The following is a 20811-nucleotide window of genomic DNA, read 5'->3' on the forward strand; positions in this document are numbered from 1 at the left end:
TAAGGTAGAAAAGCTCTATATTTATTACAATTAAGTTTAAATAAGTTTGTAATAATTTACAGTACACGTTTTGATTGAAGATTGTGACTGAAGATTGTGAAAGATTGAGACGGGAATAAAGTAACAGAGACCAGGGGAGAGTTTTAAAAAAAGTGAAAGGAAAAATAAGAAGAGGTGATTATAAACCTCACAATTAATGTAATCAGCATGATTTGATTAGATCCCTCCAACAAAAATAGCACAAACAAACCACACACACACCTCAGAGCGCTGTGTGCCCGCGTCAATCTTGATTATTTGGCATTGAGTTTCCAAGGGGGCATTTATTACCGCCGACGCACACACACAAGCGTGATTACAGGGTATTTCGCTGGGACTGACGGTTCTGGACGGGACGTGTGTTTGTGTGTGTGTCTCTGCAGTTTGACTCTCGTGGAAATCAGCTGAGCACACAGGATGCCAACAGAGGAGATGAAGAAGAAATACATAACGGTGCTTCATTGCGCATAGTTCACTGTGCGTCTCTAGAGACTGTTTGCTTTGAGATTATTGTGTGCACCTCAGATTAAGTCATATTTGTGTGCGCTCTTTTAAAAAAGTTAGGTAAGAAAGTTAGGATTTTTTTGCTGGCCCTAACTTTTGTAGTTTTAAGGCTTAAGGTTAGAATGAGGGTTAGGTTAATCAAGGTATAAGTGTTAGGTTTAAGCATGTAGGTTTAGGGGCTGGAGAGTGCATTACATCAGCAAGGACCTTACAAATACAGAGCACTTTTCAATACAGAAGTCAGATCCATTCAAAGTCCTTTTAAAGTTCCAGTAAAAAATTGTAAAAGTACAAATAAAAGTTCTATAATCTCAGCTCAATTAGTTTGCTTTGAAACTCCCCAAAACAAAGCCCACAGAGCAGTGTGTATATAATGGTCTACTCTTAGGAGCTGTTTTCTCACAATAAATGATCTACTTAATTCGGGAAAAAACAACATTTGTCATTCCGTGATAATAACATGAATAATTTAAATGATAAATAATAAAATTGCACTGGTTATCACAGGAAAAATGAGAAAAGAAAATGTTCGACCCATGACCACAGAATGAGTTCTTTGATGGATCTAATATAAAATCTCAATCTGTAAAAAAAACTAATTTGTTTATGGAGCAGATATATGTAGTCGAGTAAAACCTATTTTTTCCTCTGCAATGCAAATTGGAGTAAAAATAAGTAGAAACAATTGTTAAGTATAATTGCCCCTAAATTTAAGTGTGCTTAAGTACTGTACTGGTCTTGAGGAAATGTATTTTCCACTAGTTTCAACCAGAAAACAGAAAAAAAACATGATACAATAACAGTCATGGTGACAGAGCTGTGGTGCGAAATGCTATTATTCCAATCTGGAGCAACTATATATATATATATATATATATATATATACATTTATACACACAAGACATTTTCAGACACAATTACTCACATAAAGCTTATATACAATAATACGAACAGGAGGAAGACTGACAAACAAACACAAAAACACAACAATATGCAAATAAAATGCATAAAAATAGCATATCATGGAAGGGATACATTGACAAATAACACAAAAATACACCTAACGAGATGCTGATGCACATCCACGCACACCTGACACACATACTCAAGGGTTTAAGCGCATGTGACTGGTGAAAAGTTGCTCGATGCCCTATCCCTCTCTGCCACACACCGCTATGTGACCTTTACTTAATGATCTCTCTCTCTTGCTCTCTCTCTCACACATTGACACACACACACACACACACACACACACACACACACAAAGGCACTTTCTTAATCTGTAATTCTCTTAGTTTTTGCTCCCTCCCTCTTACGCTCTGCTCAGTCTTGCCTGAAATCAGAAATAGATACTTTAGATATATAACACCGCTGAAGACAGTTATGCAGGTTGAAGGTGAGGAACAGGTGAAGAGGAGGAGGTGGAGGGGAAGTAGAGACAAACAGGATTAAAAGCATGGAAAAGATGAAAGAGGGAGCACAGGAGGGGGATATGAAGGGCACAAGGAAAGTAGATTTAAATTAACGAGGAGATTTTTCTTCCGCCTTAAGGGGTGGAGAGCAGATGGAGGGATAAAAAATCAAAGAGGAGGAAGAGGACAAAAGATAACGTGTTTATTTGTCTATATGTTTGTGTCAATATGTGGTCTATATGTGTATGTTAAAATGCATGTGTGTCTGAGTATATCCCGGGGCAGGAGTGTCTTGGAAGCTATAGCTCAGATAACATCATGTTTACATCTCTGCTGTCTGCACCAGAGGGCAAAAGAAATGACAACAACAAGGGGGAGACACAAAAAAAGGGTTATTGGATATCTCTGTATTATTCTATTGCGGTCTCCTGCAAAACCCTTCGAAAGGCTCGAAATAAAAACTGAATTGAATTTTAACTTGCAAAAATTGGCGATTATATCAGATTATCTTACTCTGTGTATCGAGTTAGAGTTTCTGTTTATGTGAATCAAGGGTCCACAGGCAAAGAGAGTTGTATGTTGGAAGGTATCCAGTACGTTGGCTGACATGGCTCAAAGCACTGAATTCAACAAAAGTATAAACATGCACACGACACAAGCAAATGAAGACTCTGTCCTCACAAGGAAACAGAATTAAAGGAGTCTTAAGACAATAAAAGTTTCCATTGGTAACCGAAGTCAGTATCTCTCAAAATACCACAATCATCCAATCACAATGCTGAAACAGAGATAAACATCTTTCACATATTCTATATCACCTGTGACAAGAGTCCAACCTTACCAAATACAATATCCTGGTGTGCTAATCTATTTTTACTGTAACCCTAAAACTCCCGTTATCTTGTATCTGTGTCAGAAAAATGACCATATTATTAGAAAATGACAGCAGCTTGTAAGGACTCCTATTTACATTTGTAGTTCAGTGGCGACCTCTAGTGGCTGTAGTAAGTATTACAGCTGCAAAGGAGGAAGTGAGGTAAAGTAGGATAAAGAGTGAAAAATCTGTAAAGGGGCGGAGGTTAAGGACAGTCAGGTTAAGTTCATAGGACAACTCTTCATGTCAAGTGTGAAACCAGAAGTCAACGGTGAGTCCTTTCAACTTACTAACTTAGTGCAGATACATAACTTACAAAAGATACACTTTATTTAGTTAACATAGGTTTGTTTGTAACGGACGTTACAGAAGTAATGTAGTGATTTTAACCCAAACCACAATGTTTTCCTAAACCTAACCAAACTGCAACCATACAACGAAAGTCCAGTATGTGTCACTGTTAGGCTGCAACAATAATAAAATTGTCTTGGGAACGGTGATATCGGTGGTTTTGGGAACTGCTGATAATCAACCTATTCAGTCGTATGAGGATGTGTTGGTGTTGTGCACGACTTTCAGTGTGTGCACTGTAGATATGTTTTGTACTTAATGGACTTAAATAGCAGAAGTAAGATTACTGCTTGGAAAATTGAGTAGATTGGATAGATTTAAGGAAATGGACAGCCAAAAGTGAGTCCAGGATTATGATTTGTTATAACAGCAATATCAACATTAACAAAATGCAAATGTAATCATTATCATAACTAAATCTGACACATCGCTGGTTTTATTGTAGTTCTGTGTGTGTTTTTTTTTGTCGTCCAAGTGCTCTTCAGGAGGAAAAAAACATTCATACGCCGACAGAAGAGCCACCAGTAGTCACACTTTGACATGTAGACTCAAAGAGCCAGGGATCTGACCAGTTCTGTCTGCTGTGACACAATTGAAACATACATTGGCTATCTTTTTGCATGGGTCAACTGGCATCAGCTGACCTGGGTACCTAACCTACCCTCCAAGCTGGGTTGAACATGAGTTAGCAGTCAGCCGCCTTTGGAGAACAAGCATTTCTAATTGGCATGGAGAGGTAATTGAATTATATTCGTGTTTAATCATAATTTAACTCCCTGAGGAGAGAGAGAGTGAAGGAGACAGAGAGGGGGTCCAAAAAGAGCAACCCAAGCAGCCACGGTACACCAAAGCACAGTATCGCATGTATTGAATCAGAACACCTGCCCGGCTTGTTCATTTTACAACAAGCAGCCTATCATCGCAAGTGCCTTATTAAACTTTATGTTAATAACAACTTCAGTTTACCAGCAAATGCAAAGGTGAATCACAGAGAGCAGAGAAAAACAGAGAAAAAGAGAAGAGACAGAAGGGAGCAGAGTGAAAAAAAGAGACAAAGCAGAGCAAAATTAGAAAAGTAGAGAGAAAGAAGAAAAAAAAAAACAGATAAAAACACAGCAGGATGAGGAATATTAGAGCGAGAGCAAAGGAGACAGTAAGAGAGACAGAGAGAGAAAAGGAGAGAATTTCATGCCTGTCCAAGGGAATTATTAAGTGGCTCGTCAACAACTGGCTCCCTACTGCCTTCAAAAGCTGCTCCATACTGCACTGAGATAAGCTCAGAGTGTATGTGTGTATGTCTGTGTCAACGCCTGTGTGTGTGTGTGTGTGTGTGTGTGTGTGTGTGTGTGTGTGTGTGTGTGTGTGTGTGTGTGTGTGAGAGAGAGAGGTCGTGTGTGGCAAGCATTGCTATGTATGAATGAATATGTCTTTGTGTGAGTTCATGTAGGTTCCCGCGCACACCTGTGTATGCTCGAGTGAGTCGGATGCTGGAAGAAAAAGGGAGCATTAGAAGGAAAAAATGTGTGTGTGTGTGTGTGTGTGTGTGTGTGTGTGTGTGTGTGTGTGTGTGTGTGTGTGTGTGCGTGCGCATCTGGTATGCATTGACAGACACGTTTGTGTGTGCATGTCGCAAGAAAAGAAATGGAGTTCAGGAAACGGCCTTTCTCTGCAGGGAAGCTTATCCATGCATGTATGTACGAGGGTGTGTGCCCTGCGAGGTGTGTGTGCGATTTGAAGTGAATCAACTAGAGCGAGACCACCCATCACACACATACACACACAAGCATACACATACACACACACGCACACACTGTTGTAAAAAGAGTTGACACAGTGAAAAAACTGGGGCTTTTTGCTCTTCTGTACAAATTCAATTCCAACTGTGACTTACAATAAGAGTATGTAAGCAGTTTCATTCTGTCTCTCCCTCCTTCTGTCTGTCTATCACTCCCTTTTCTCGTTTTCTCTGTCTCTGGCTCTCTCTTTCTTCTACACACATATGTGCTCACACACGCAGGAATCTCCTCCAGTCAAAATGGAAGTACGGCCATCTAGTCTTTGACTGTGTTTCTAGCAAATGCACACAGACATTAGGACACACACACACACACACACACACACACACACACACACACACACAATATTTATCTACCCTATCTCCTGTTCTGTCCATTTCTTAAATTGTCAAGTTTCTCATTTGGGGGGAAATTGCTTGGAACATATAAGAGTTTCCTTTTGCTCTTATTCTGACCTTTTCACCACAGTCTGATAATAAAAAGCACCGTGGCCTTGGGCTTAAAAAATATCCAGCTTCTTCTGGTACCTCTATTGAATGAATTAGTCAGCATTGTCATTTGCATGCGGAAACACACACACATACAGACACGCTCCGTTGAAACGAAGCCACCAAATCACCTAAAAATACATCACAGCCACTTAATTTATCAATATATCAACCAATTAGCTGAATGGGCAAATTGCAAATGGACTAAGTGGCTTTTTTTTAAACAGGAAGCTAACAAATAGCCGCCGGTAAAAGACAGTAAAAGCAATTTGATCCAGACCTTGCCCTTATGTTTGCATTTCTCTGTGTATGTGCAATTTACACATGCAGTGGAGGAACAACATTTAAGTCCTGTATTAAATGTGGAAACCTGTTGATCTCTTAACCAAGTAAAACCTTTGCTACAAAACTAAAAAACCTTCCCTTATGTCTTGACAGGAGAGCTATATACAAGTGGGCCACAGGTTAAGAAACAGTTTGCGGGAGAGCAGTCAAATTGGGTGGTTTATTGAGTGTTTGACCAGGGGCAAAGCAGTGGAATACTAAATAGATTGTTCAGTATGTACAGTATATGAGAGGGCAGGGCAGAATATAAAGAAACATACAGAAAGCAAGAGTGTGTGAGTGTGTGTATATGTGTTTGTGTGTGTGTGTCAGAGAGAGACAGCCACGCAAAGATACAGTACGTAACACATCTGTACTGAGAGGCAGAAGGTTAGAAAAAGAAAAAATGGCATGCATGCATGTGCATATGTTGTTTATTGCGTTATATATGACTCTAATAAAGCAATAAAGTCAGTGAAGGTGTGCATGTGTGCAAATCAGATGTTCAGCGTGGTAATGCTCCAATTCCTTTTTTTTACGGCTGGCTTAACACATTAATTGAGGTTGTTTCAAGCTGGCTTATCTTGCTGCTTTGACATAAACTTGGTCTACATTTACTGTAGACTATACCTGGAGCATACAATAACAACTGCATGCAAAAAAGCACATAAGAAGTATCAGACTAATGAGGCATTTTCAGTATAGAAACATTTATTTTGACTTTGTTTGTACAACACAGATATATTGACACAAATAACTGACTGGCCCTTGACTTTATTTTTACATATTTAATCATTTTATTTTCTCTTAAAAGCGATTTTTCTCTGTCTCACTCTGTTGCCACATCTGTCCAAACTGCATGTGTACAAAGTGTTTTCTGTGTGTGCTCACATGTGTGTGGGTGTGTGTGTGTGTGTCAGGGCTCAGCTGTGAAAGGAAAATTGGTCGAAGGCACTTAGCTGCGATTTACTGCAGACCCATTAAACGCATCAAGTGTATCACACTTTCTGTGTGTGTGTGTGTGTGCTTGCTTCTATGTTATGTGTTGTGTGGCTCTGGACAGTATTTTAGGTTTAAATGCCTTAATGTACTGCGCATGCTGACTGTAAGAAGTCCATGTACTCACATTTACACACAATCAAGTGCATTAGGAGAGTGACAGTTCCCACGCAGCTGTTTTGAATGCACATATTTTATGTAAACTGTGACAAAAACAAAAACCTGCAGTGGTACTGTCTGGGATAAAGTCAATGAATTTCCTTTTTGGTCCCCCAGATGAATGTCAATCAATCAAACGGTGCTTTATTTCAAACAACTTGCAGTGTTTCCCACGCATATGTTTTAATTGGCGGGTCTGCCCAGGTATATTAACGGCCTGACAAGTAAGCTTGGCGTCTGAGAGAACGACGCCATCCTTGATCGATGGACAATCTGCCCTCGCTCTCCCGTCTTTCTCCACACGGGGCTCACCTGCTGTTATGACAACGGAATCGCAGGTGAAGAAATCTAAATGCGAGGTGTGTTTTATGGGCGGCTTTCTACAACGTAACATTGCTGGAAGAGAGCAACAGAGAGAAGAGGCAGCAGCCGGCAACACTATGTAATGTAGGCCTAGTCTGAAAGCGATTCTGAGGAAAGGTAGTTGAATTTTGAATCTCATTCTCAGGCTGTCGTCCCCCACGCTACAAGTACAAAGCCATTCGTAACTCATATTTTTGATCTGTTAAAGTTATGGTTAAAAAAGGACGCAAAACTATGTGGTTAAAGTTTGGGAAAGACCATCTTTGTGTGATGCATACAAATGACCAGTACTTTCGTGAATCTCTTGTAGACAGCGTAGACAATACTCCTATTCCACGTAAATAATTTTGAGACATATGAAAGAGAGCGAGTCATATCACATGCTTAACATTATTGGGTGTGTTCAACTGGCAGTACACTTGGAAAGTTTCACCACCAACAAAAAGAACTGGTGGTTTTGAAAAACAGGTGGTGCAGCACTTTTATACCGTTTGCCCCCATCCCTTACTAACTGAAGAGCAGTAACAGCTTTAAAGTTAAACAGCTAAACTTGGAAAATCGTTACTTTGTGATTTTCATCTCCATTATCTCACTATAGTATTCTCTTGGTACAGGAAATCAGCAGGAAATTAAGTTTGCCTAGTAGCCAGAGGCGAGTGATTTAGACAATGGAAAGAGTTTAAAAGAAGTTAAAGTTAAGAAAAGAGAACTGTAGCTATTCAGCTGGATTCAAAAGTGTCCAACCTTCCAACCTTTGGCCTAAGCATCGTTGAATCAGATATTACCTTTGGGGAAAAAAAACAACAACTTTAAGCATTTACTTACTTTGCTGACTGTTGTCAAGTGCCTACTACAAATTATTTGACGTTACGCATGCTAGTTCTGTTCCTCTACCATCTCTCTTCTTGGAGAGAGTCTTGAAGAGAAGTCCTGAAAACAGCTTGTTTTTTGCATTTGGTCTTGTTGAAGTAAATGAACTTCGACTTCAACAGATATTGTGATTCAGCAGAGCGGCCGGCCGCTGCCACAAAAGTCAATACTGTTTACTAAAATAATTAGAGACTGGCTTTCTAATGTGCAAACTGTTGTATCATCAATATCTCATCAATTCTTTACGTCCATGAACATGGACTAAGCCTGCATATGTGTATACCAGAATGTGGCTGTGTTTGAAAGAACAAATCACACATATAAACTGTATGCGTGTTGAAGTAAAAGTGGACCGTGTGTCTGATGCAGCAAATCTTACACACCTCTCTTCAAAAGAGCACCATACCAGTTGGTAAGACTGGATGTCAGTCAGCTGCAAAACCAAACACAAATTGTCATGCCATGGTAACTATGATTAAGTTTTTTTTCTTGACTTCATCTTAATTGTTTGACGAAGCCATACATTAGGCCCGATAACTTTCCATTTAAAACAATTAAAAAGGTGAGGCAGGGACCCAATCACCAGCATACATGTTGGCAATGTAGATCTGCAAAACGCATATATGCTGAAACTTTACATTTCTTAAGTTGCAACGTTGTGGTTTTTTTTAGTCAATTTTCTTTTTTTTATGTTTTGACAATGCTGTTCTTACGATCTGGTTAGGTTTAGTCATAAAACCCATTTTGTTCGAACAAACACAGCTGGAAATTGTTCCGTGGTCTCCTTTAAAACATCCAGTGTCACGTTTAAAATTTAAAAAATGTTGAAACGTGCCTGGATTGGCACCTTTCATGTCTGTAACTGCACCACCATCCCCTCCACCTCCCGATATGCTAGTCAGGTCACATGTAATGTGAACGTGATATGAGCTGTTTTTTAGAAATGTCAATGTGTTACGTAGCCTATGACACATATAAATGTAAATGTATCAGTGTTTGTGCCGCTGCCAACGTTTTATCCTGGCAACTTGGCTGCAGGCAGTGACTTCGAATAGCTCAGCTGAAGCCACATTAAGAAACTACATAAGAGGGTGTGCTTTCACATAATTTGTGGCGTGACAGTGATGTGTGGTGCAAAATTTTAAGAAAAACTTGTTTTGGTCTTAATGAGCATCTTAGGTAACAAAAATAAATAACAAACATTTGATTTCCTGTTGAATATATTAAATTCCGCTGCAGTGTAAACACAGCATGTTCAAAAAACCGACTGAGTGAGAGGAAGGTGGAGGAAAATGACAACGATGATGAAAAGAAGAAGAATGCGGCTTGAACATTGATAGGGAAGTGAGAGAGAGGAAGAAAGATCACAGAGTCAAGAGACGGGGAAAAAAGACAAAAGAGCACCTTACAAATATTGAAGAAGAGAGGGAATGACGGAGTAAAAGGAAAACAGGAAATGAGGGATCCGGAGGTCTAAATTCTGAAGAGGAGGAGGAGAAAAAGTGGGAGAGGTGGGAGGGAGAGAGACAGATGAGGGAGGTGACAGCTGGGCGAGCTGCCTAGACAAGATAGAGGTTTTGGACTGTGTGTGTGTCTGAGTATGTGTGTGTGTGATATGTCAGGGATAAATGGCTATTATCACTATGACAATGTTAATTACAGCCAGACTATTAGGCCCGAGGAGTGCCGGCTCATTTATTTGGCTGCAATACAGTTGTGTGTGGGTGTGTGCATGTTTGAGTGTGTGCCTAGGCCGTTTTTTTTTTCATATTTCTGAGTGTATATGTGTGTGTATTTGACTCTGTGTGTGTGTGTATGTGTGTGTGTTTGTGCGTGTGTGATCGCATCAAATCTATTTGTTAGACAGAGTAATTACTTCAGGCTTTGGCCAAACGCTGAAATGTTTCTTGTGATCTATAAGACTTCAGACTAATCATTACGAACTGAGCGCCAGCCAAATTTCCACTCTTTCATTGGGAGTTATTTTAAGACTTTTATAACCCGTGTGTCTCCCTATGGAATCAAAAGATTATTATTAATGGTGTGAAGGATTTTTTATTTTTTTTTGCCCCCCCAGATCTCCCTGGGAAATTATTCATTGAGTTTGTATGTTTTCATCACACGTTCACAAATTAGAGCTGGCATATATGCAGTGTAAGATAATGTAAAGGCTAATAAACAAGGTGTTATGTGTGGGATCACAGCAGGGCCTAAAAATGTTAAACTTGTGAAATCAAAGGAAGAAATAACCTCGCAGTTTGTATTTTTATGTAACCTGTTTTTGTGGTCTGCATAAATGCATTCATCTGTCTTGATTCAGGGTGAATGATGTCTCCGTCTCAGCCACTCCGCCCCCCTATCACTTGTTTCTGCACAGTGTGAGTTTTGTTTGTAGTTAGCACCTACATTACGTCTGACAAACTGCTACAGACCTGGGATTTGTATTTACAACAGTGGTGTTGCACTCAGAAACTGTAGGGGGCGCCAAGTCGCACAAAATGCCGATTTCTACATTATGTTGCTTTAAAGTTCAGTGTTAAGGAAGCAACAGAGTGCATGGATTTTGACATTACAGCTTAGTCTGACAACAGGTGACGTCTTTAAAGGTGCTTCTTAATTTGATGCCATTATCAATATATCTAATGTTTCTGTCTGACCAGTTAATAAAGTTAAAGGAATAGTTCAACATTTCTTGCCAAGAGTTAGATCAGAAAATGATAATCCCTCCTATATATGTGTGTTAAATTTGGAACTGAATAAACTAACCGAATATTTTCCATAATTGACTAAATTTTTTTAATAATGACAGGAAAATCTGAAGGCTGTCTATCATTAGAACACCGGAGGAGACCTACCCTAACGTTACTAATGTACACTTCACTGTCAATAACTACATGTAAACTACCTGCAGTAGACTCACCTTGCAATCTGAGCGCGATGGGGAGCTACGGACTGGAGTCTTCCCACTGAAGTGAGGGGTTGCCGTGACATTTAAACCGCTGGCTCAAATAGTGGCAGCAGCTGTTTTTGTAGTGCTGACAGTACTGTAGAAGTGACCACACGGGCGGTGTCTACCTTGATTTTTCCTTTACATCCCCTTATAAATTCATAGTCCGTAAGTGTTTTTCTGTGTATTAAATGTCATTGTAATTGAGTTGCTTTTTCAACTGCTTAAACTTACAATGCCATAAAAAAGGGTCATTCTCTAGACCATTAAACAAAAAAAAAAACACAATGATGGGTTAAAACAGATTATGAAGGAATTTTTATGCTCCTGTCCATTAAAATGAGGGACACTGAGAAAGTCTAAAGCAACCTCTGCTCCCAACACATCTAAGGCTCACCAATTAGCATGTGATAATTGGTTTGTTTAATCAGTACAAAAACAGAAATGCAAAAAATGTGTAGTTAAATGCCGACAGCAGCCAGGTGAAATGGCTTTGCAGAATCTTCATATTGTGAGTAAATGGACCACGGACACAACGGTCATTTAATTCAGCATTAATTTGTAAAAATGGTTATTCCTGAAGTCAACAAAGGTTTATAGAGAACTGATTAAAAATCAATTGGCTAATCAGCTTAGCTCTTGCGACACAAATCTGTTGATCATGGAGAAAATAAAAATAAACTCTATCAAATAACATATGGAGGTTTAGGTTGTTCTTAAAATCCTGTGACTTTGAAAGTAATCTGTCTTTTCCCTTAATTATTTTTCATTGTATTATTATTATCATTGTAGTGTGTGTAGACATATAATACACTCCCACATAACATTTCACTGAAACTGCCAACACTTTGGTGTATATGTCAGTGTCTATTGGGGATAATTGCATGAACTAGGCAAAGCACAATGTGTGTAGGAGTACAGGACTGATGAGAGCTGAGAGCTGAGAGCAGCAGCGGATGGGAGGGCGTTTTTTTTTGAAGGTGCTGTTGATCCTCGTGTGACTAATTCAACCACACACTGCCTGATGAAACATGTCCAATTGGTAACTTCAAGGTAATAAACACCCAGCTGGTGGGTGGACAACAGTGTGAGACTCTGATTGTATCAGGTTACATCCCAAGTGTGAATGTGTGCACTTGGGTGAATTTTCAGTCGGATGCTGTTTAAACAGAGCATTTATGCTGAGATAACCTCCCTCACAGCTACTGAAAACAACCATTGTTATCCATCCCTGTGCTTCAAAGTCACAGTAAATAACTTTAACTTCCATGACGCGACGCATTTCAGAGTGAAACAAAGTCGGCCCGTGTGTGAGAATATACTGTAGGTAGGTTTGAACCAAATCTTTTAGATTTGATTGGTAAAACTCAAGTGTAAGACTCGAGTCTGTTTGAAGGCGCGTGCATGAGACTGACATGACATGTCATACAGTTATGACTGTTGCCACCAAGTGTAATTCATAACTTCGTCTCTGTTATGAATACCTGATATTAACCAAGAGAACATAACCTGTCATGAACGAGTCACAGCAGGCCTAATTATCAAACTTAAACAAACTATTAAGCTTTATGTGCTAACAATACATTATGTTAACGAAAAACAGCATCTGAAAAACCAAGGTGCTTTTCTTGCCAGGTTTGGCTCCTGGCATGCCTGGAGCTCAGACAGCCAATAGGAGCAATAGCTTCATGGCTAATCATGCTAACTAGCTTATGATATGTTGAAGCAGGAAACATATCTATTGCCAATTTAAGCACCAGGTAAATCTCCCTAAATTACCCTGATACTTACACCCTGCTGTTGAACTGGCCATGTAAAATTTAATGACATCTTAATAAGTCAAATTGCAGGACTTTAGCTGAGGTCAAGAAAATTATTGACGCTATTGACGCTGTTAAAAAAAAGCATTTGACAGTGTAACACAAAGACATTTTACCTGTAGTCAAGGTCAGAAAAAAATATTCATGACACAATTATAATGGTCAACACATAAAGCCAAATACTTTCTTGAGTTTGATAATCATTCCTGCTTTTGACATTGATGATTGTGACGATTATTATTTTAAGGTTATGTTGTCTTGACTAATGTCAGGTTCTCATAAGACAACAAAGACATTGCTGTCGAGGCTAATTTCAAGTTTATCTGACATAGTTGACAGTCATACACAGACACATCAGAAAGACCCCTTCATGTTTATGACAGGTGTCATGTTAGTCTCATGCACACCCCTTCATTTAAAGAGTATTAGTTTAATTAGATTGAAGGGAAAAAAAGGATGCGTGACCTTGACACCATGATGTGGAGCTGTAGTGGGAACAGAAGATGTAGAAGTGTGTCAGTGATGTTGTAAAGATTGTCACTGACTCACTCCCTCTAATGTGTCAAGTGTATCCTAAACCTCCTCACCTCTGCAGCCAATGTTTTGCCGTCCCTCCCTGTCCCACCTCCCTGTCTGTCACATCACTAATTGCAGCTGCTAACGAGCCTTGGGGGGTAGCTGGAATCAATCACCCTGCTGCTGGGGCAATTAGCACACACCTAACCTACTTCCCTCCTGTCCCACTGCCAGCGTGGAAAAGCACAGGTTGACACTGAGGACAAACACTCCATCACATGCAAACGCAAAGCTTGTGTTCACATCACAAACACACCTATACGCACAGAGGTGCTAATGGGGCCAAAAGGATAAGTCTTCTTGGGGACAGTGTTTGGTTTTGCCCTTGGTAATTATGCACACAGCTAATTAGAGCAGCTAATTAGCTGGTGGTGGAGACTGGTGGTGTTTAAAGCCTTTTCTGAAACACCAATTATCAGGGAAAATGTAGGTGGAATAACTCTGGGTGTTTGGGAGCACCTAGAGTTTGTCTGCTTATTCTGAGTTACATGTTTTCTTGTATTTTTGTTTTATTTATTTTTGTATTTTGTTTTATGATTTGGTATACAAATGTTTATTTGTTGAGTTTTGATATTGAACTACCTTAAAGTAATGACATTAACATGGAATAGCAGTAAATTGTTAAATAAATAAAAAAATGTCTGGAACAAAGATGTTATTTACTTTTACCTTGCCAACATAATTACATTTAACATACATACATTGTATGTATTGAACACAAATGTATGATAATTTGTGATTTCCTTTTTTATTTACATTTTTGAAAAATTGATCATGTAAGTAAAAGCTATTTCATAAATGTCACATAACTTTTATTTAAATGTAATTCTCTTATATGTATGTATAAGTGCAATATGTGAGAATTTAAATCATTTTAATTTAAAATAAACTGAAAATAATCAACAGACAGACAGATTTGAAGTTATGATGTGTACTATGTTGTAGGGATATCTACTGAAGTTAGCATGCTAACCAGTTAGCCCCAGCCCGTGCTTCTGTGATAGCAGTGTAAGCCACACACAGTCCCCTGGTGCTCTGAGCGCCCAGTTTGGGCCGCTACATGAAAGGCTAACTGAGCTAACTAGCTAAAGGCAGGTACAGTTAACAGCAGTTAGCAGTTTCCCAGGTGATATGCCCTGTGTTTGGTTTGAGTGTGAATTAGACAGGTAGCCAATTCTTACATGTTGCACCTTTAAAGGTAGAATGAGTCTTTCATATCTACAGATCCACCAGGTCCTCTTCCAAACAATGTCTGGTTTGTGCATTTGGGCTACTGTACAAACATGGTGGTGCAACACAGCAAACCCTGGCTCAAGAGAGGGCGTATCATTTTTTTTACATTACTTGAAGGCCACCGTAGTTTCTCCTTCACGCTTCAAGAGAAGGGTGACGGATGGGGTAGTGAGTTGGTTGCAATCTGCAACCTCAACACTAGATGGCACTAAATCCTACATACCAGAACTTTAAGTATACAGTATATTCAAATGTAAATACATTAAAGAAAGACCGTATCTCCAAGTGGCTTTGATGTTTTAATTAACTTATTTGGATAACAGATCATGTCATAGTTAGAGATCCATTTTCCTTCAAGCACCGCTCACTGATGTTATGTGAAGTGTTGTTGCACAAAGACTTGAAAATGAATACATTAAAGAGTAATGCCTTTTATCATTTTGTATTATTAAGACTCCTTGACTGTAAACCCTGCATACATTACTTGGCTTTTTTGGTTTTTCGTCATCTAAAAAAACCTTTAGTTTGTAGTGTTGTGGCACTTAGGGCAAGTAGAAATGGATAAGAGCATCAGCTAAATGTCTGAAATACAAAATGTAAATGTAAAAAGCAGCTGACGTATGGCTTTCCTATTCACAAATTTATGGAAAAAAAACTGTAGGGAGAGAGAGAGATGGTGGGGAAAGGGAAAGAAAGACAGGAAAGGATGGATAGAGTCAGCGAGGGAAGGGAGGGATGGAGAGCGGGGGAGGGAAAGAAAGAGAAATTAAATGGAGGGAGGGAGGGGACTGTAAGAGGAGGGAGTAATTTGGCGAAGTCAAATTGAGAGAGGGAGAGACGAAGAGATAGAAGACGAGGGAGGAGGGATGAAGACATTTGGTAGATATGAAAGCTAACAGCCCTTCCAACCACAGACACACACACACACACACACACACACACACACACACACACACACACACACACACACACACACACACATACACATACACACACACACTCTTGCAAAGATCCCAGGGAGAATTGTACTTTCAATTTCCAGACCCCTAATTGCATTAGAACTGCCCTGCTCTCGTCTCCTCTCTCTCTCTATTTCCTCTGTGCTGCCCAGGACTTCCAAGGGACTATTACATGGTGCTCTGCACCTCCGCTGGGTCCTCCTCTTTCTCTCCATCGTTCACTCTCTGTAGTACTCTCACTCTCTCTCCCCTCTGCGCCCACTTCTACCATTTTAGCTTGTCTAATTTCCTCCCCCTCGTGCTCCCTCTTTCTATGCCCTCTCAATGTCTCCGTCCTTCTTTCGCTTTGTCTCCATTTTTCACCTTTTATCAATTAGTCAAACCCCTCCATCCTTATTGTCTATTCTCTTTCCTGCCCACGTCTATCAATGTTACGTCTTTCCCTTTTCTTCCTCTTCTTTTCCCGCCCCCTCGTCCTGCATATTTCAAACCAGTAATTTGTTTTCTCTCTCTGTAACCCCTATCAGTCTGTGTGTTGGTTTCTCACCCGCTTCTTGCATTTAAGGTTAATTTCATGTGTCTTCCCCCGGGTTGTTCATGACGGGGTGTTGTCTCTCGATGAACACACCCTCTTGCTTTAATAAGTTAATTAATTCGTGTGGCAGCAGTTGACCTACATCTTAAAATAATTAGGGTTTGTAGTAAGAGCGTCATCAGTGTAAACTCCAAGCTATCGCCCTGGTGGCAAGAGTCTCCTCTTCGTGTTCGATTACTGCTGATGTACACTTGAGCGCAGCTGCACCACAGCGCTGCCTTAGTGGTCCATGAGGACACTGTGGTTAGTCTAAGCAGCTACCGGGTGGGATTAAATGTGATTGAGCATGAAGGAGGCTCTTCTCAGTTTCTGATCTCATTCAAAAGTCAAATCTTGTCAGAAAATGAGAGCTCTTTGTCTCCCTACGTTTCTCCATTTGTCTCAGTTTATGTCCCCTCGCTCTCTGGTAGGAGTTCCCTAATTTTCATTCAGACGTCCTAAATTTCAGTGGGTTTTATGTGGGTTTCCATTCCCTCTGAAAACTACAGTGGGTGATTCTACTTTATGGTTTCTCACCCTCTCTAAAAATTAAACCAATTTTTTCTGTTGGATTAAAAACCCACCATGCATCCCTCTTTCCTGCGTGACTCATCGCTCACCTACACTGAATTAGGTGAGATCACAAATGCCCCTATGTGGGAAAAAAGTTGCCCTCTTGGATGTTCTTTGCTGGATAGAACATGATAGAGTTCCCTCTAAAGTGCCCTTTATGGGGTTAGTTCAGTGGGGGAAACTCAAGTCTGCTGGATAATTATTCTAAATGGTTACATGCAGTGGAATAAGTGGTTCCCTGTGTGTTTTTGTGAGTCACATTAAAATAAATTTAATCTTAACAAGGTTTTTGAGCTGTTTCCGTCATGATGTTGGGTTTTAGTTTACCAGGTTTTAGTTTCCAGTTTTATTTTGAAAGTTTGACCAGCTTTTTATTAAAACTCGCTTTTTGTTCCACCATTTGCCCGCCTGAAGTCTGCATTTGGGTCTTTTTTTTTTGCAACAACTCAACAGTTTCAAATAAATGCATTACCACTGTCTTTGTGCTGGTTACCCTTTACAAATTACATACTGTGTTTTAAAGTCATGCGTTTGCTCACTCCTTGCCATCACTGGTGTTTTCCTCACAAAGTTCTTTGAGAAGTTGGAAATTTAGTTTTCAGAAACATGTCTGTTCAGACATTATTGGCAACAAAGCAATAGGGACTGCATTGCTAAAGATACAGTGAGTTACAGGGGTTTGCTTGAAGCTGACTGGCATTTGCATTATATCAGGCGGATGTCTTGTGCAACTTGAAAATCTAAAGAGAAGCAAATGTGTCTTCCTCTTTATACACAATGCCAAAGGCATACTTGCCTTTATCTTGCTGGGTTTATTGACTTTTCATGCATCTGCGCCCTCTTTTTTTACATTTAGTTTGAAAGTAGGAGTGGTGCCCTCCTCTAGCCTTTACAGGCTTTGTCATTTCCCAACTTACCTCCAGACTTGTTTTTCTAGCTTTAAACATCTCACCCCCCTCCCCTCCCTCCCTCCCCCCCTCTTTTCTCCTCTTCTTGTTGACTGATTGGAGCGAGCTAGAGCCGCTTGGTATGGAAATGAACCTGGAGCCAAGGACACACAACTTCTCAGTGACCCAAATACATTACATACTCTCTCTCTCTCTCTCTCTCTCTCTCTCTCTCTCTCTCTCTCTCTCTCTCTCTCTCTCTCTCTCTCTCTCTCTCTCTCTCTCTCTCTCTCTCTCTCTCACACACACACACACACACACACACACACACACACACACACACACACACACACACACACACACACACGTAGAATATGTCAAATGTGTTGATTAATTGGGTGGTTGAAGAATGGTTACAAGCAAATACTGTAAATGTAGAGGACTAAGGAGGTATGGGTGCTTCTTTAGAAAGTAGAGAGACACAATAGTGAATAACACATCAGTATTAGAGGTTAATAGCCAGAATAACGGGGTTAAACTACTTGACGTATCTGAGGAAAAGCACCCCCCAACAAAGGTTAGGATTTTTCCTTGAATGAGTACTTTAAAAAATACAGAGAAAATATTGGTTTTCAAAATCACGATTCGATCATGACCTTGAGAATAAAACGTTTGAGAGTACGTTTTTTTTCGTCAAAACATAAATGCAGACAACTATGGCAAGCAAGCCTGAGTTAAAAAAGAGAGAACCTGGGAAATGTGTAAGATTGATTCCCCCACTGTCACGCTTAAATAATCAGTGTAAAGTAACAAGCACAGGTATTTAGACCACTGCCGACACACACACACACACACAAACAGAGAAAGAGAGCGCGCGCGCCAGAGAGAGAATAAGGGAATTGAGAAAACAAAAGCTCGAGACACAACGATAAAGAAACGGGGAGAAGGGGAGAAAGGGCTGTTTCTAATAAACACACAGACCATGAAAATGGTAAATCTATAATTGAAAACTCCTTGTGTGTATGTGTGTGTGTGTGTCTGCTTTCATCAACAGATTATTGACTATTCAGTTTCCTCTTCCCACTTACAGACTTCCTGCTAGAAAGAACCAATCAGAAGAGGCAAATTAAGGAGCCACTTAGCATAACTACGCTGCTACGCTGCTAAGAGGTCTGCACATGCACATGCACACACACACAAACACACAGCCCACTGAGAAGTGAAACTCACAGGCATCTTCAAGCAACAACAAGCATCCCAATTAATAATTAATTGCAAAGCAAAACCTTGGAGAGGTGACACTGCGGAGAAAGTAAGAGTAGAAGAAACAAATTGAATAAAGGGAACAGGATGGAGAAGGGAGGGGGAAGAGGTGAGTGAAAGGAGAACAGAGGGGAGTTATGAAAACTATGCAATTTAAAGACTGGAAAGACAGGAGGAAGATAAGGAGGGAAGAGTGGAAGTTTCTTTTACTCACTCCTATCCTCTTCTATACACAACAAATAGATAAATGTATGCAAATAGGAGCAAAGAAACAGAGCATTTTTGAAAAAGGGCACAGGTAGCGTTTCAACAACAATAACAGAAAGAAATCAGATGGGACATGCAGGTTGTCAAGAAACTCTCTACACTTTTATCCCTCAATCTGTCAATCAAAACTTCAATCAAAATTTGTTTATCTGGGTTATTGGCACAACAGTCTGTCATTGCTGCTAACGTGTGGAACACGCATTTTGATTAAATGTATGCAGATCATGTGTGGAGAAAATAATTTTACCGTCTCTGTCTCTCTCTCCTTCAGCCTCTCTGTGAGAGCTTGTGAAACAGCCTCATTGCAGGCAGAGGAGTGTAATGGCGCTTGCAGGGAACGTAGAACAACATTATTACTGACGCAATTTATCGGCTGCCAAAATATCTCTAAGAGCAGGGAAAGTATAGCAGGTCATTTTCTGACCTCCCTTTATATTCTGTTTTTTTTTTTTTTACCTTGGCTCAAATAGTGGGTTGTTTTGTCCCTCTTTCTCTGTCCATTAGTGACCATTATTTTCTCTGATGTCTTTACATTAGTACATCACAGTTATGGGCCTCCTGTTAACCAGGTAAAGTCAAAGATTTTATGCATTGAACTATCCAAAGAGCAAGACTTTTCATTTTAAGTAATTACCACAAACAAAAAACTGTGTCCTTTTGGGATGTTAGCGCTCGGCATAAACTGTGACGCTGTCCTTGGTGCTGAAACTTTGCCAGTCTCAACACTCGACATTTGTTTTGCTGCATTTTGCCTCACGGACGGATACAGCATTGTGATCTATGCTATGTGCCTTCTATGTACAGTCCATAATGTTCAAATTCATAATTTAAGTTAACTTTGATATGTTCTTGTGTTTATAGAAGACTATACTTCCAGCTCGAAATAGCGATGGGAATTGATACGATTTTATTTTATTTTATTCTATTAATTATTATGATGCGTTATAAGTCAATTTCTGTATTTGCTTCATTGATTCCTTAACAGTTTTTCTTTCTGGAAAGAAAGTAAGCCTACACAGATTTTTTAGCATTAACTATCGAGTCTAAATACAGTGTAGAGACAGGGTATAAAAAGGCATGCATGTGACTCAACGGTTTGTCTGTCATCATCTAAAATGAATGAAATGAGAGAATATTAGTCCATCATTCATTTTTATTTGGGATTTCCTGATCAAAGAAAACAAGTGCCCCCTGCCCAGTGAGCAAAAAGTGGTTTTAGATCACGTCTTTTAGACGCCATTTATGGACATCTAAGACATCTAAAAGACGTCCTCTGGGGAGCCAGAATGAAAGTCTTTTATACGTCTTTTCTGGACGTTGTATAGACGTTTATATGTCGTTTGTCGACTAATTCTGGCTGTCCGCAGACGTCCAGATCATAGCCAGTATGAACGTCTATTCTCAACTAATTCTGGATGTCAGTGGATGTCTAGATTATGGCCTGACTGGACGTCTTTTCTCAACGTCATTTATCGACTAATTCTGGCTGTCAATGGACGTCCAGATCATGGCCTGGCCCGACGGACGTGATAT

At 39.8% G+C, this 20811-nt stretch overlaps 1 protein-coding gene across 1 annotated transcript in view; it reads right to left on the bottom strand.

Annotated features, from left to right (window-relative positions):
• The window catches only part of LOC140996123 (transmembrane protein 132C), a 202207-nt gene that overhangs the window by 42876 nt on the left and 138520 nt on the right, over positions 1-20811 (bottom strand). The window lies entirely within an intron of this gene.

This window comes from Pagrus major, chromosome 5 (assembly GCF_040436345.1).
Source record: "Pagrus major chromosome 5, Pma_NU_1.0".
NCBI classification, from domain to species: domain Eukaryota; kingdom Metazoa; phylum Chordata; class Actinopteri; order Spariformes; family Sparidae; genus Pagrus; species Pagrus major.